At 36.6% G+C, this 13,710-nt stretch overlaps 1 pseudogene; it reads left to right on the top strand.

Moving 5' to 3' along the window:
- Positions 1-6,364: 6,364 nt before the first annotated feature.
- Positions 6,365-11,258, top strand: LOC129498472 (tripartite motif-containing protein 60-like; annotated as a pseudogene).
- The last annotated feature ends 2,452 nt before the right edge of the window (positions 11,259-13,710 follow it).

The following is a 13,710-nucleotide window of genomic DNA, read 5'->3' as shown; positions in this document are numbered from 1 at the left end:
ATATTTCCCTCTTTTTCCATTTTCCTTCTGCTAGAAATTCTTTCTTTGACATTTCTTGTAGCGTATATCTGCTCATGATTAATAGTCAGAGCTCTTGTTGGTCTGGATGTCTTTATTTTGCCCTCTTTTCTGAAAAATATTTTTGTCGGTTACATAATTCTAAATTGAACATTTCCCCCCCCAGGCATTTTGAAGATGTTGCTCCACTATCTTTTTGCTTGCATTGTTTCTGACAAGAAATATGTTGTCATTCTTATCTTTGTTCCTCTGTATATATGTGTCTTATTTTTATGACTGTTAGGATATTCTATTTATTACTAGTTTTGAACAATTTCAGTGTGGTGTATCTTATTGCAGTTCTCTTCATATTTCTTGTTCTGGAGGACCTTTGAGCTTCTTGCATCTGTGGATTTATAATTCTTATCAATTGGGAGAAATGTTGGTGTTTAGTTTTTTATATGTATATTTTTATGTTACTATCTCTTTTGGCTACTCCCAATTATACATTTTTTATAAGGCTCAAAGTTGTCCCACAAACCAATGGTGCTTTTTTCTTTCTTTCTTTTTTTTTTTTTTAATGAACTATAGTTGACACACAATGTTACATTAGTTTCAGGTATACAACATAGTGATTTGGGAAATCTATACATTATACTACTCTTACCACAACTCCAGCTACCATCTGTCTTTATACAATGCTGATACAATACTATGGACTATATTCCCTATATTCTGCCTTTTATCCGCATGACTTATTTATTCCTTAACTGGAAGCCTGTTATCTCCTACTTCCCTTCACCCATTTTGGCCATCTCTCCACCCCATCCCCTCTTTCTTTTATCATTCATTTTTCTAGGTGTTTTATTTGAGATAGTTTCTGTTGCTCTGTCTTCAAGTTCATTAATACTTTATTCCCTCATCTAATCTTTTCTTAATCCTATCCCGACCAGTGTATTTTTCATATCAGACATCGTAGCTTTCAAATACTGACATTCAGTTTGAGTCTATTCTTTGTCTTCCATGTCTCCGCTTACCTGTTTGAATGTATAGAATACTGTGACTGTTCTAATGTCCTTGTCTGTTAATTCTAACATCCGGATCAGTTCTGGATAGTTTCAGTTGATTAATTTTTCTCACCATAGTGAGTTGCACTACTGCTTCTTTGTATGGCTGGTGATCTTTGAATGCCAGACTTTTTATGTTTTACCTCATTTTCTATTCTTATCATAGTTTTATAAATGTTCTTGAGATTTGTTCTGGGATATAGTTTGATCCTAGAAACAGTTTGATCCTTTTGGATTTTACTTTTAAGATGTGTTAGGCAAGATCAAAATAGTATTTACTGTAGGGATCATTATTCCCCACCACTGAGGAAAGACCTTTTTGGATATTCTACAATACTTAATGAATTATGAGATTTTCCATTCTGACTGGTTGGATCAGGCCATATCCCTGGCCCTTTGTGACCTTCAGACATTCTGAATGCTAATCTTTAGAGGGGGTTCTTTTCCTGGCCTTGGATTGTTTCTTACCAACTTGCATGCCCAGACTCTGTTGCATACTCTAGTGGGAGCTACTCTGCAGATCTCTGTGGTTCTGTTTCTCTGTGCTCTTTCCTCTCTCATATTCTGGATGTAAACTCTTGCTTCCTCCTTACTCTCAGCTTTGTCTCTTCAACTCAGGGCATCTGCTTTGTTTCCTTTTCTTGGAAGACTGTTTTAGTCAGTGAGCCAGGAGCAGTTGCAGGGCCCACTTCATTTGTTTTCTTTCAGAGGTCATCGTCCTTCATTGAAGTGCTTTGAAAGTTGTTTCACTTATTTAATCATTTTGTTTTTGTTTCTTCGGGTGGAAGGGGTAAATACCATTCCTGTTGTTGTATTTTTGCTGGAGGCAAAAATCAAAGGCTTAAGTTAAAAAAAAAATTAACAGAATATTGTTAAATGAATCCATGTTGTTCCATATAGCACTTCATGTGTTTTTACTGTTTGCTGTATCTCATTGTATAGAAATCCTATAGTTTATTTATTTTTCAATTAAAGTTTATTTGGTTTATTTGGTTTTTGACTATCATAAATAATGATGCTATGAACAGAGACACATCAGTGCCAGGTGGCTCAGTGGTTGAGCATCTGCCTTTGGCTCAGAGCGTGATCCCAGGCTTCTGGAATTGAGTCCCACATTGGGCTCCCTGCAGCGAGCCTGCTTCACCCTCTACCTATGTCTCTGCCTCTCTCTGTGTCATCAATCAATCAATCTTTAAAAAAAAAAGGTGCTATGAACATTTTTGTGTCTGTGACTTTGGCTACATATGTCTGCACATGCATACACACACAATTTGGAATATTTAATTTGGATTAGAATCTTTGGTCCCTAGAATTTGTATTTGTTAAATTTTAGCCAATATTACCAAAAAATTCTATATATGTTTTCAAGAATTCACCATCCTCCTCCTCCACTCAGAAGAAATGTATCAGAGTTCTGGTTTCAGCTGTCCAACACTTGCACATTATTGCAATTTTAAATTTTAGCCATTTTGATATGCATGTAATGGTACATAGCTGTGATTTTAATTTTCATATCCTTTATGGGTAGTGATGTCACATTTTTATATTATTGACCACTTGAACATCTTCTTTTGAGAAATGCCTGTTCAAGTCTTTTATCCATTTTATTGAATTGTCTTATTGACATATATTTTTCTAATATGTATTATATACAAGCCCTTTGTTATTTATATATGTTGTTAATATTTTCTGCCACTCTGCTTTGTATTCTCTTTCTTAATGGTGTTTCTATATAAACAGAAGTTCTGACAATGTGATCCAATTAATCTTTTCTAACATGAGTAGTGATAATGAAGGAAGAGATTATTACCTACTCCACATTCATGAGAATATTCTTTTATGCTACCTTCTGGAAGATTTAATGTTTATATATTACACTTAGAATGACAGTCTATCTGGAATTAATTTTTGAGCATGTTTGAAAGAAGGTTCAACTTTATTTTTTTTTCTTTTACATGTGGATATACAATTGACCAAATACCATATTTCAAGAAGGTCATTTTTTTTTTGCCATTGCTTTTTCAATTAAATAGTGTCTTTGTCATCAAGAATCCATTCATGTGTGAGTCTATTTCTGGACCCTCTTTTTTGTTCTATTGGTTTATCTGTCTTTGCAACAATACCATACATACTTTACCTTTATAGTAAAAGTCTTGATATCTGTTAAGTAAGTCCTCTGTTTCTTCTTAACATTAGTAGCTTAAAACTAAGTCATTATTTTTCATAAAAGCATCTCATAGGTGCTATGAAACTTGTTAAGGGACACCTGGGGGGCTCAGTCGTTGAGGGCCTGCCTTTGGCTTAGAGTGTGGCCCCGGGGGCCCAGGGATTGAGTCTTGCATAGGGCTTTCAGTGGGGAATCTGCTTTTCCCTTTGCCTAAGTTTCTGCCTCTTTTTCTGGGTCCCTAATGAATAAATAAATAATTTTTTTTAAGAAACTTGTTAAAGAAAAACTAGCATTTATGCACATAATGAAAAAAATTTTTGTTACTTCTTGAGATATTCTTCTAAACTCTGTAGGTTAATCTTTGTTTCCTTTCCATCAAGAATATGTCAATAAAATATTTGAACATTAAAGATTGAAGAATCATCTATTTTTGTCCCATGTTGCTCATGGCGTATTATAAGTAATTAGTCTCCTTCTCAACCATTTTTAGCTTTAGCAATTTCTATTAGCATAATTTCTTATTAGAATATTCATAAGAAATATCTATTCAAGTACCTTTTGTGGGTTTAAAATCTATTATTTCAAAACTAAATGGGCTCTAAATTCTTAATCTTTGGTACTAAGTGATATATTAAGAGAATAAAGTCTTTTAGATGACTTTGCCAATTAGTATGAAATTAATAGTAATAGTAATCTCTACACCCCCACATACAAACAAGGACATACATGGATTTACAAGCTTACATTATTATGTGGAAGTGGCTTAGAAACAAGGTTTAGTGACCTTTTTCTCAGCTTCTAACATATTCCACTGGGTGCATAGGAAATACTAACGATGAGAAAAAAGAGTGTCATATATCTGAGGAATACAAATAGAGGTGATACCACACAATGATATACTCTTAGTATGCTGCCTGATAAAAAATTTCTGCTCAGTGCTTCATGGGTGAGTTAATTTATATAAAGAGAGACAGAAGAAACTGAAAAAAGGCATATCTAGTAAGTTCCAAAACAAAGCTGCTGGAAGACAAGAAAACCTAGAATGTATGCTGAGTAGTGAACCAAGAGTGTTGCCAAGTGGAGGGTATTATGGTGAATAAAATAAGTCAGTCAGAGAAGGACAATCATCACATGGTTTCATTCATATGGGGAATATAAGAAATAGTGAAAGGGATTATAAGGAAAAGGAGGGGAACTGAGTGGGAAAAATTAGAGAGGGAGACAAACTCTGGGAAACACACAAAGGGTTGTGGAAGGGGAGGTGGGTCGGGGGATGGGGTAACTGGGTGACAGGCACTGGGTGACGGGCACTGACGCCCACTGAGGGCACTTGATAGGATGAGCACTGGGTATTAACTATATGCTAGCAAATCAAACTTAAATAAAAACAAATGTAAAAAAATCAATTAAGGAAGTTATCAAGCAGAAAAGAATCCCACATGACAAAAATAGCATTAATTTATATTTTAAGTATGCTTGCTCTGAATAAATTATTTGACAAAGGTAAAAAAAAAAATATTGCCAATGAATGGAAGGGAGATTTTGAGTATATCCCTTTAAAAAACACAAAGTTGGAAGAGGTTTTGAGACCTATTCTCAAGCTATAAATTGCTCTGCAGTGATTTTCTTACTCCTTCAAAATTTGTGTATTTGTGTTCACTTTAACCTGTTTCTGCCTGCACGTGTTTGGCTAACGTCGCACAGTGTGATCTACCTATGTCTCCAGGTGGCCCTGGCTCCATCACTTACTTTGGGATAGCCATGCCAGATTCCCAAATATCATGGATTATTAACCATTTTTCCAAATCTTTCAACCAAATTACTTGCATCATACTCAACGTTCTATTATAAGGAGGAACTAGATAGGAATTCAACTTTACATACAGGAAGATCAATAAAAGTGGACCAAACTACATTTTTGGCTACAAAAAGTTATTGTTTTAAAGAGTCAAGGAGGATATGATCTTAGAAACATATTCATGGTTGTTGAATATCTTCTTATACTTAGAAATTATGACCATCTTAATCTTGTACACACCAGGGGTTTTTGTTTTTTTAAGTATGCTTCATGCCCAGCATGGAGCCCAACATGGGAGTTGAACCCACAATCCTGAGATCAAGACCAAGCTGAAATCAAGAGTCATATGATTAACTGACTGATCCAGGTGCCCCTGCACCAGGGTTTTAAATAAGACTGTGTAACTTTGATTATTTTTCCTCTAAGGAATGTATATTTTACTTTGTATATCAACTACTCAATAAATCCTTATATGTATCATATTTAAAGTGAAATATTACATTTATACACTATAGAAGTAAAGGTAATTAATTACAAGATAAACTCAGCATTAATTTGTGCCCATATAATCTTACAGTAGCTAAGCAGATGTTCACTTTTTTGTTTCTTTGAGTAAACTATATTTGTTATTTTTAAAGGTTCTGATAACCATATTTACCTTGTGAAATCACATCAATGATTTTAAAGCTATTTTAGGTCTGGAAAATAACTCAGGGTAATAATATGAGTTCACAAAATCTTATTAAGGAGTAGCCTATATATCAGTGGTTTTTAGTTTTTTTATATTATAAAGTCATATGATTTTAATTAAAAATTGATTTACACAATGCATGATCACACTCAGAAAAATTTGCCCAGGAATATAAATGGAAAATAAAAAGGAACATATAGACATTGAAAGGGAAAAACTGAGTATCATTTACTCTCCCTGTAATTTCATTTAAAAAAAGATGTCTTAATACCAAAAACACAGGACACAGTCAATTTCTAATCATATTCTTTAAGCCAACCGCTGTAAATTTCACAAAATTCTGAAATTATTAATTTTTTATCTTATTTTATCACAGATTGATAAAATCTTACTTCTAGACCCACACTGGTTGTAAAACAGCATGTGAGGAATGGATGCTACAAGGAAAACCTTTGCATTTGGTGACAGACTATAAACAAAACTCTTCTCACTTTTGGTAAAATAAGACTGTCTGCTAAGTCAGTGATGAGTTCAGAATGCCTGAGTGTTCTAATCCAATGAAATATTATGTATTTGTTCAATATTAGCCGTGGGCTAGGTGGAAGAAATAAAGAGCAAGATCTGGATTCTGCGCACAAGGAATGATGCAGTCTAGTTGGGAGATTGTAGCAGATTCTTGCCCCTCTGTCCTTTGCGCTACCACACCTGTACATCAGGCCCAACTTGCATGTGAACCCACCAAATCCTGTCCTGTTGGAGGGCTGGCAGGAAATGCCAAGTAACAAACATCCCCAACCTAATCTCCCCTCATCAGGAGCATTTAGTAGATCAATATTTAAACTTTTTTACCAGTGGGTGGAGTAACTCTGGAGTGTGTATTTCAAGCTCTTTCCTGGGTCCCTCAAAAAATCCACTCTAGTTTCCTGCAGTGGTAACCTGCTTAATAACACAGCTTTTTTTTTTTTTTCTCTTTCCTGCTTTTGCCTTTCTCAGCATTGTTACTGAATACTGCTATTTTCCATAATCTTCTCCCTAAGAAACTACTACTTGAATCTTGTCTCCAAATCTGGTTCTGGGAGAATCGATTAAGATGGAGTTATTACAAATTATGTTGTCAACTTAGAAGAAAACAAAACAACAAACACAATAAAATGACTCACTTAAATGGTGCTTAGATTTTTTTTTTATTGTTTTTTGATTGCAAACAACAACAAAAATTGACAACTGGAGACCTGGGTTTGTGCTTCAACATTGTCATTTAATTAGCTGTGTGACTTATGGCAAGTCCATTTTTTCCCTCTAATCTTTTTCGTTTGTTTCCATATGTCTTTAATTTTTGAAACTGTTGTAAGAACACAAGATGCCAAATTTTAACAAATTTGTTAACAAATTTTTAAGTACACAATATAGTAATGTTAACTGTCAGCACATTGTTGTACAGCAGATCTCTAGAATTTATTCATCTTGCATACCTGAAACTTTATATCCTTTGAACAGCAACACATTCCCTGTCTCCCTCCTCCCTCAGCCCCTGGTAACTACCATTCTATTCTCTGTTTCTATGAATTTGTCTATTTTAGATACCTCACATAAGTGGAATCATGCAGTATTTGTTCTTCTGTTTCCAACTTATTTCACTTAGCATAATGTCCTTAGCAGATTCACTTAGCAGATTCATTCATGTTGTTGTATAGAGCAGAGTTTCATTCTCTTTTGAGAGTGAATATTATTCACATTCTATTGTACCGATATGTAGCATTTTCCTTACTCATTCTTCTGTTGATGGACACTTGGATTTTTTCCATGCCTTGACTGTTACGAATAATACTACAGTGAATATGGGAGTGCAGATATCTCTTTGAGATCCTAATTTCAGCTTCTTTGGACATATACCCAGAAGTGGGATTGCTGGATCACATGGCAATTCTTTTTTTTTGTAGCAGCTGCATCATTTTGCATTTCCACCAAAAATGTACGAAGTGTTCTAATTTCTCCATGTTTTCACTAACATTTCTTATGTTTTTTTTCTTCTTCAGTTGTACACAGGAATAATAGAAACTTCCTCTGATATTATGATTTATTATAAACTTATATATATGGTCACTGTTTGTCTTTCTTCCTGTTTCTGGTCACAGAGCAACTAGAACTCTTGGAATTTCCTGTGATGAGAACAATGAAGATGTCTTTCTTATATTAATGAGTGGCTAGGAAAGCACATAAGGGTGGGGGCTGGTTGCCAAGGGAACCAAGAGAGCAAAAGTTGGAACTCTCAGGTTCATTTGATTTCTGGGAAGGGAAGAGGGAATGGATGTTGAATCAACGACCAAAAGTCAATGACTTAAGCATGTGGATGTAATGTAAAAACCTAAAAGGAAAGAGTTCCAAGAGCTTGGGAGGCACAGGTGGCCCACAGGTGCCAACCAACGTGTTCCCCAAACTCGATGAAGACAGAAAGAAGCTTGCTTGCTCTGTACCTCAACCTAGTATCTCTTCATCTGACTGTTGATTCAATCCTTTGATGTTCTTTGTAGTAAACTGGTAATCCAGTGAATAAACTGGTTTCCTGACTTCTGTGAGCAACTCCAGTAGATTAATGGAACCCAAGGGGGGGGGATAGGAACCTCCAGTCCAGTTAGTTGGACAGAAGCAGAAGTGATAATTTGGATTTGTAATTGGCTGTTGAAGTTGGGTTAGGAGGAGGCAGTCTTGTAGGTCTGAGTCCTTAACCTGAGGGATCTGATGTTCTCTCCGTGTAGATAGTGTGAATTTTAGCACAATCAACTGGTGTCAGACAACTTCTTGGTGGTGTGGGGAGACCTCCCACATGCTGGAACTGGTGATCAGTTTTACTTTCTTAAGAATTGTTAGAGATAAATAAACAGTTTGTGTGAATATAAAACGATCTTGGGGCATCTGGGTGACTCAGAGGTTGAGCATCTGCCTTTGGGTCAGGTTGTGATCCTGGGGTCCTGGGATCAAGTCCTGCATCAGGCTTCTCACAGGGAGTCTGCTTCTCCCTCTGCCTGTGTTTCTGCCTCTCTCTTTGTGTCTCCCATGAATAAATAAATAAAATCTAAAACAAAAACAAAACAAAACAAAAAAACCCTCACTCCCCACTCTCCCTCTCATAATTCTTCTTCCCCAGTGCCCAGGGGCAACCAACAATTTCAAAATTTGGTTTTTCTTGTGAATTGTCATTAATTTGATATTATGCCTACTTCTAGGTTAATCAATTCTGATCATATCTATTGTCTTCTCATCATTAAGTATGAAAAATCTGGTCTCTTCATATTATATCTTGTACTACTCAATACATGATTTTTGATAATTATATTTTTAGTTTTAGGGTTTTTGTGGTAGTTTCATCTAATCTGTCATAAATCTGTTTCTTGGTTTATCCAATTTAGACCCAATTTAGACCGTCTCTATTGACTCCTCTAATGAAACATAAGGGTCCCGGGGCGTGCGTCGTCTGCACCAGCAGTCTTCACAGCATCTTAACCGGAAGTAGATTCCATCTCAAGAAACCACTTTTTTCTTCTCGTCCATAAACAGCAACTGACTCTTCATCTCTTCAAGTTTGATCATGAGATTGCAACAATTCAGTCATATCTTCAGGCCCCACTTCTAACTCTGGGTCTTGCTGTTCCCTCACGTCTGTAGTTATTTCTTTCACTGAAGTCTTGAGCCCACAGTTTGCTAATAAACCCAATATCTGCAAAGTGGCAGTCCCGTGAAGCATGATCAAACAAACAAGACCAAAGCCAGATGAAGATGAACATGAAGATAATAAGGAAAGATTCCTAGTTTTGGACCTAAAAGTACTTTCTTGAATAGGAAAGTCATTAAGCCTGACTTTACATCATTGAGTGAGAAGAACAGCATCCCAGCTAATACGTTCTAGCGTGCAACAGACTGCAGCCTGTGGAGTATTCTGGGCAGCAAGCTCTAGAGCTAAAGGCTGGGGGATAAACAGGTTTGTGAAGGCTACTGACAACACGCCAATCCAGTGAAACGGAAAGCTGGTCAGGTTTCAAGGTCTTTGGGAAGATAGCCACTGCTTGCTGGGTGTTGTGTGCTAGAGAACCAGGCATTGCTAAAGGACATATTACCTTACCCATCACCTTTGTCCACAGCCCAGTGGAGTCCATAACAGCCCTGGCTGACCTCCAAACGGGGGCTAGCTGTCCCACTGTCTGGACTACTTCAAAGAGCCAGTGACCACTAACTGTAGGCATAACTTCTGTCTCTCCTGCATCAGTATGTCCTGGAAAGATCTAAGTGATACTTTCCCCTTCCCCTTTTGCCATCACAACCCTCCAGAAAGGAAATTCACCAACAATCCCCAACTGGGCAATTTGATTTAAATTGCTAAGCTACTACAGATAAGAAGCAAGAGGAAGAGGAAGGAAGAGAAACTTGCATGTGAAAAACAATCAAGTTTTGACCTTTTGCTGTCAGAAGGACCTAGAAGTTTTATGTCCGCAGTGTAGTTTCTCCACTCTTCACCGGAATCACTATATTTGGCCCATAGAGAAGGCTGCTCCCCATCACAGGAAAAGATTGCAGAACTGCATTGAACCGTGGAAGGAGAGAATAGAACAAGTCGAAAAAGTGATAATCATGCAAAGCAGAAAATCATTGGAACTGAAGAAGGTACAATGTAGGAGAGAAGAAATAAAGTCTGAATTTGAGCAACTTTTGTTGTTTCTCAAAAATGAGCGAGAGATTGTTCTTACGGCAATTACAAGATGGAGAAATGGATATTTTAGCAAAACTAAATGAAAACAACATTTTCAAGTTATCTTTCTACATTAAAATATCTCTCAAAGGAAATAGAGGGCAAATATCTGAAGTCAGAGCTGGAATTACTGACAGATATTAAAAGTATCTACTGTAGATATGGAACCTTAAAGTCCCCTGAACCTTTTTTATTCCAATAAAGGAATATGGTTACCATCTTCCTCCACAATATTCTGGCCTAAAGAAAATTAAGAGTTTTCAGGTGGATCTAATTCTAGATTGTGAAACAGCACATCGTAAGCTCATTATCTCAGAAGATAGAAAAACTGTGTGATAATGGAACTAAAGCACATAACTTACCTCGTAACCCAAGGAGGTTTTATCTCTCCCCAGCTGTTCTGAGTTCTACAGGTTATAATTCTGGCAAGCAGTATTGGGAGGTAGAAGTGAAAGACAAGCCTGAATGGATCATGGGTGTCTGTAAAGACTCTCTTTCCAGAAGGAGAAAGAATCAGAATCAACCAGTTTTAGTGCAGGACAGATTATGGGGTGTTGGACGATGTAGTCTGAGTAATTACATTGCATTGGGTCCTAGAAAAATTAATCTTCTGCCAAAAGTAATACCTACAAAGATTGGTATTTTTTTTAGACTGTGACTTGGGTGAGGTTTCCTTTACAATTTGAGTGATAAATCTCTATATTTTTAACTATCTTAAAGAAACAGTCTGGCCTTATTTCTATACTGGAACTGACTCAAAACATCTTAAAATCTGTGCAGTAACAGATTCTGAATGATGAACTATTGTAAAACTCTTTTAATTGTTCTTTTCTTTTCAGGTAGTGGACAAAACTAAGCCAGTGACTCTAGTCTCAACAATTCTGTTGAGTTTCTTGTTGGATTTTTGTTTCATTTTTTCAGTTTTAAACAACCAGAACGATTTTACCTCAGCAGCTTCTAAAATATTTGTTTAAAGGGTACCTGGCTGGACCCATCAGTACTGCATGCAACTCTTGATCTCACATTGTGAGTTTGAGTCCCAGGTTGAGGGTAAAGTTTACATTTTTAAAAATGTGGTTATAGGGCAGCCCCGGTGGCTCAGCAGTTTAGTGCCACCTTCAGCCCAGGGCATGAACCTGGAGTCCGGGATTGAGTCCCACGTCAGGTTCCTGCATGAAGCCTGTGTCCCTGTCTCTCTCTCCTTCTGGGTCTCTCATGAATGAATGAATGAATGAATGAATGAATGAATAGATAAATAAATAAATAATCTTTAATGAAACATAAGGAAATCAGCATATTTCTTTCTAACGTTCCTACTTCCCATTCTAGACATTGCATTCTGTTTCAAAATTTAATTATCCTGTCCTTTGTCCTTTTTTCTTCAAAATATTTTAAGTGTTGTTCTAACAGAATCTGTTGACCAGAAAAAGAAAAATTCCAAAGAATGAAACTTTCTACACTATTCAGTGTCCTCTTGCCACTGATTCCTGTGCTTCATATTGAAGCAAGAGAATTAGGTGGGTTTTTTTTTTTCTTTTTTAAGATTTTTTTTCTTTAATTTATTCAATCATGAGAGACACACAGAGAGAGAGACAGAGACACAGGCAGAGGGAGAAGTAGGCTCGAGGCAGGGAGCCCAACCTGGCATTTGATCCTGGGTCTCCAGAATCAGGCCCTGGGCTGAAGGCCACGCTAAACCGCTGAGCCACCTGGGCTGCCCAGAATTAGGTTTTTGTCTCACTGAATCAAAGCACAGATCTCTCTGACAAGGGAGAGCAAATAAAGCGATAGAAGTTTATTAAGCAAGGATACAGAAAAAGCTCTCAGGAGTGAGAGGGGTCCTGACAGGGTTGCCAATGTGGGTCTCTACTGGCAGTCTTTTATTTAGAACTGACCAGGGAGCTTGTGGCCTTATTGTTCTTGTGATGTCTTGGTTTGAGTAAGGACTGCTGATAACATCTTTAATGCCTTACTTCATTTTAGGGTCTAGTTACTCTTTGTTGGTCACAGGTGACTATTATTAAAAAAAGAACCCCCCCCCACCACCACCACCATGACACACACACCTAGGGTAGGGTCCTCTGGTTTGTCCCCTTATCGCTGGTCTCCTTACACCTCACCATTTTTGGGATTTCTGTGAGCCTGGTCACATGGCCCCCTATCTGTCTCTCCCTACTTAGCCCTGACTGTCCCTTACTCAATATCATGCCTAATCTTGGATTCCTTGTTCTTTATTCTGAAACATCTCTTTGAGCAATTTATTGCTACAGGGAATTTTAGGATTATTATTCATGCCTGAAAATGCTCTCATACTTGATAATTTCCCTGGTCTAGAATTCTAGTGACAAGATTGATTTTACTTATTGTTTTGAATGCTGTTAGTGGGATATATGATAAGGTCATTTAATTATTTTAAAAAATTGTACTTCTAATTATGAAGTTTTACCAGGATATTTCCTGATCTATTTTTACTTTTGTTTATTCTCCTTATTTATTAGATCTGGTGGTAGTAGGTGGGCTTAAATCAGTCTGAATGTGTCTTTTTGGCTCTAAACATTTTTCTTAAATGACTTTAATTGAATGCTTATTTTCCATTATAGATTAAATTTTTGCTGTTTGCTAGGGTTGGAGATTGAAGATGAGGTGAGAAAGGTATCTAGGAAAACATTCCTAGAGATTGATTTCCAGTAGGGAATTGAGATATATTTATCAAATATTCGAAAGCAGTTGAAAAAATACTTGGGGGAGGAGATGGAAGAGAGGGAGAAAAATAATTCTCTTTTTAAATGAGTTGTTTCTTTTATATGATACTCTGGTGCTCGCTTCAGCAGCATATATACTAAAATTGAAACGATACCCTTTAAAAATGTTATGCTTCAGGAAATAAATTATCTTTAATGTTTTATGGGCATTAAACTAAAATTTATAAAAATCTCCCTAAATTATCAGTTTCCTTTAGTATCATGAATTGTGTTTGTTCATCTTGATCTTTCACTACTAACATGACATAATTTTCTTCAAATGTCCAGTGATCTTTTTTTATTTTTGGTCCATTATATTTATGATGATGATGCACTAGTTTGATGAGTATGTGTGAGATTTTCATATGCAGCATCAATGGTTTATTTCTGTCCAATGTTTCCACTGAATGGGAGGTGACCATGGCCTTGGTGTGAGTGAATGGAGTGTGTCAATAGGCGGATTTTCTGAAGGGTGAGGTGCAGATAGGTAGCTGGTGATCCTTCTCAG

Source organism: Nyctereutes procyonoides, unplaced genomic scaffold (genome assembly GCF_905146905.1).
Source record: "Nyctereutes procyonoides isolate TBG_1078 unplaced genomic scaffold, NYPRO_anot_genome, whole genome shotgun sequence".
NCBI classification, from domain to species: domain Eukaryota; kingdom Metazoa; phylum Chordata; class Mammalia; order Carnivora; family Canidae; genus Nyctereutes; species Nyctereutes procyonoides.
The sequence above is the reverse complement of the archived record's forward strand: the minus strand, read 5'-3'. Positions and strand labels throughout refer to the sequence as shown.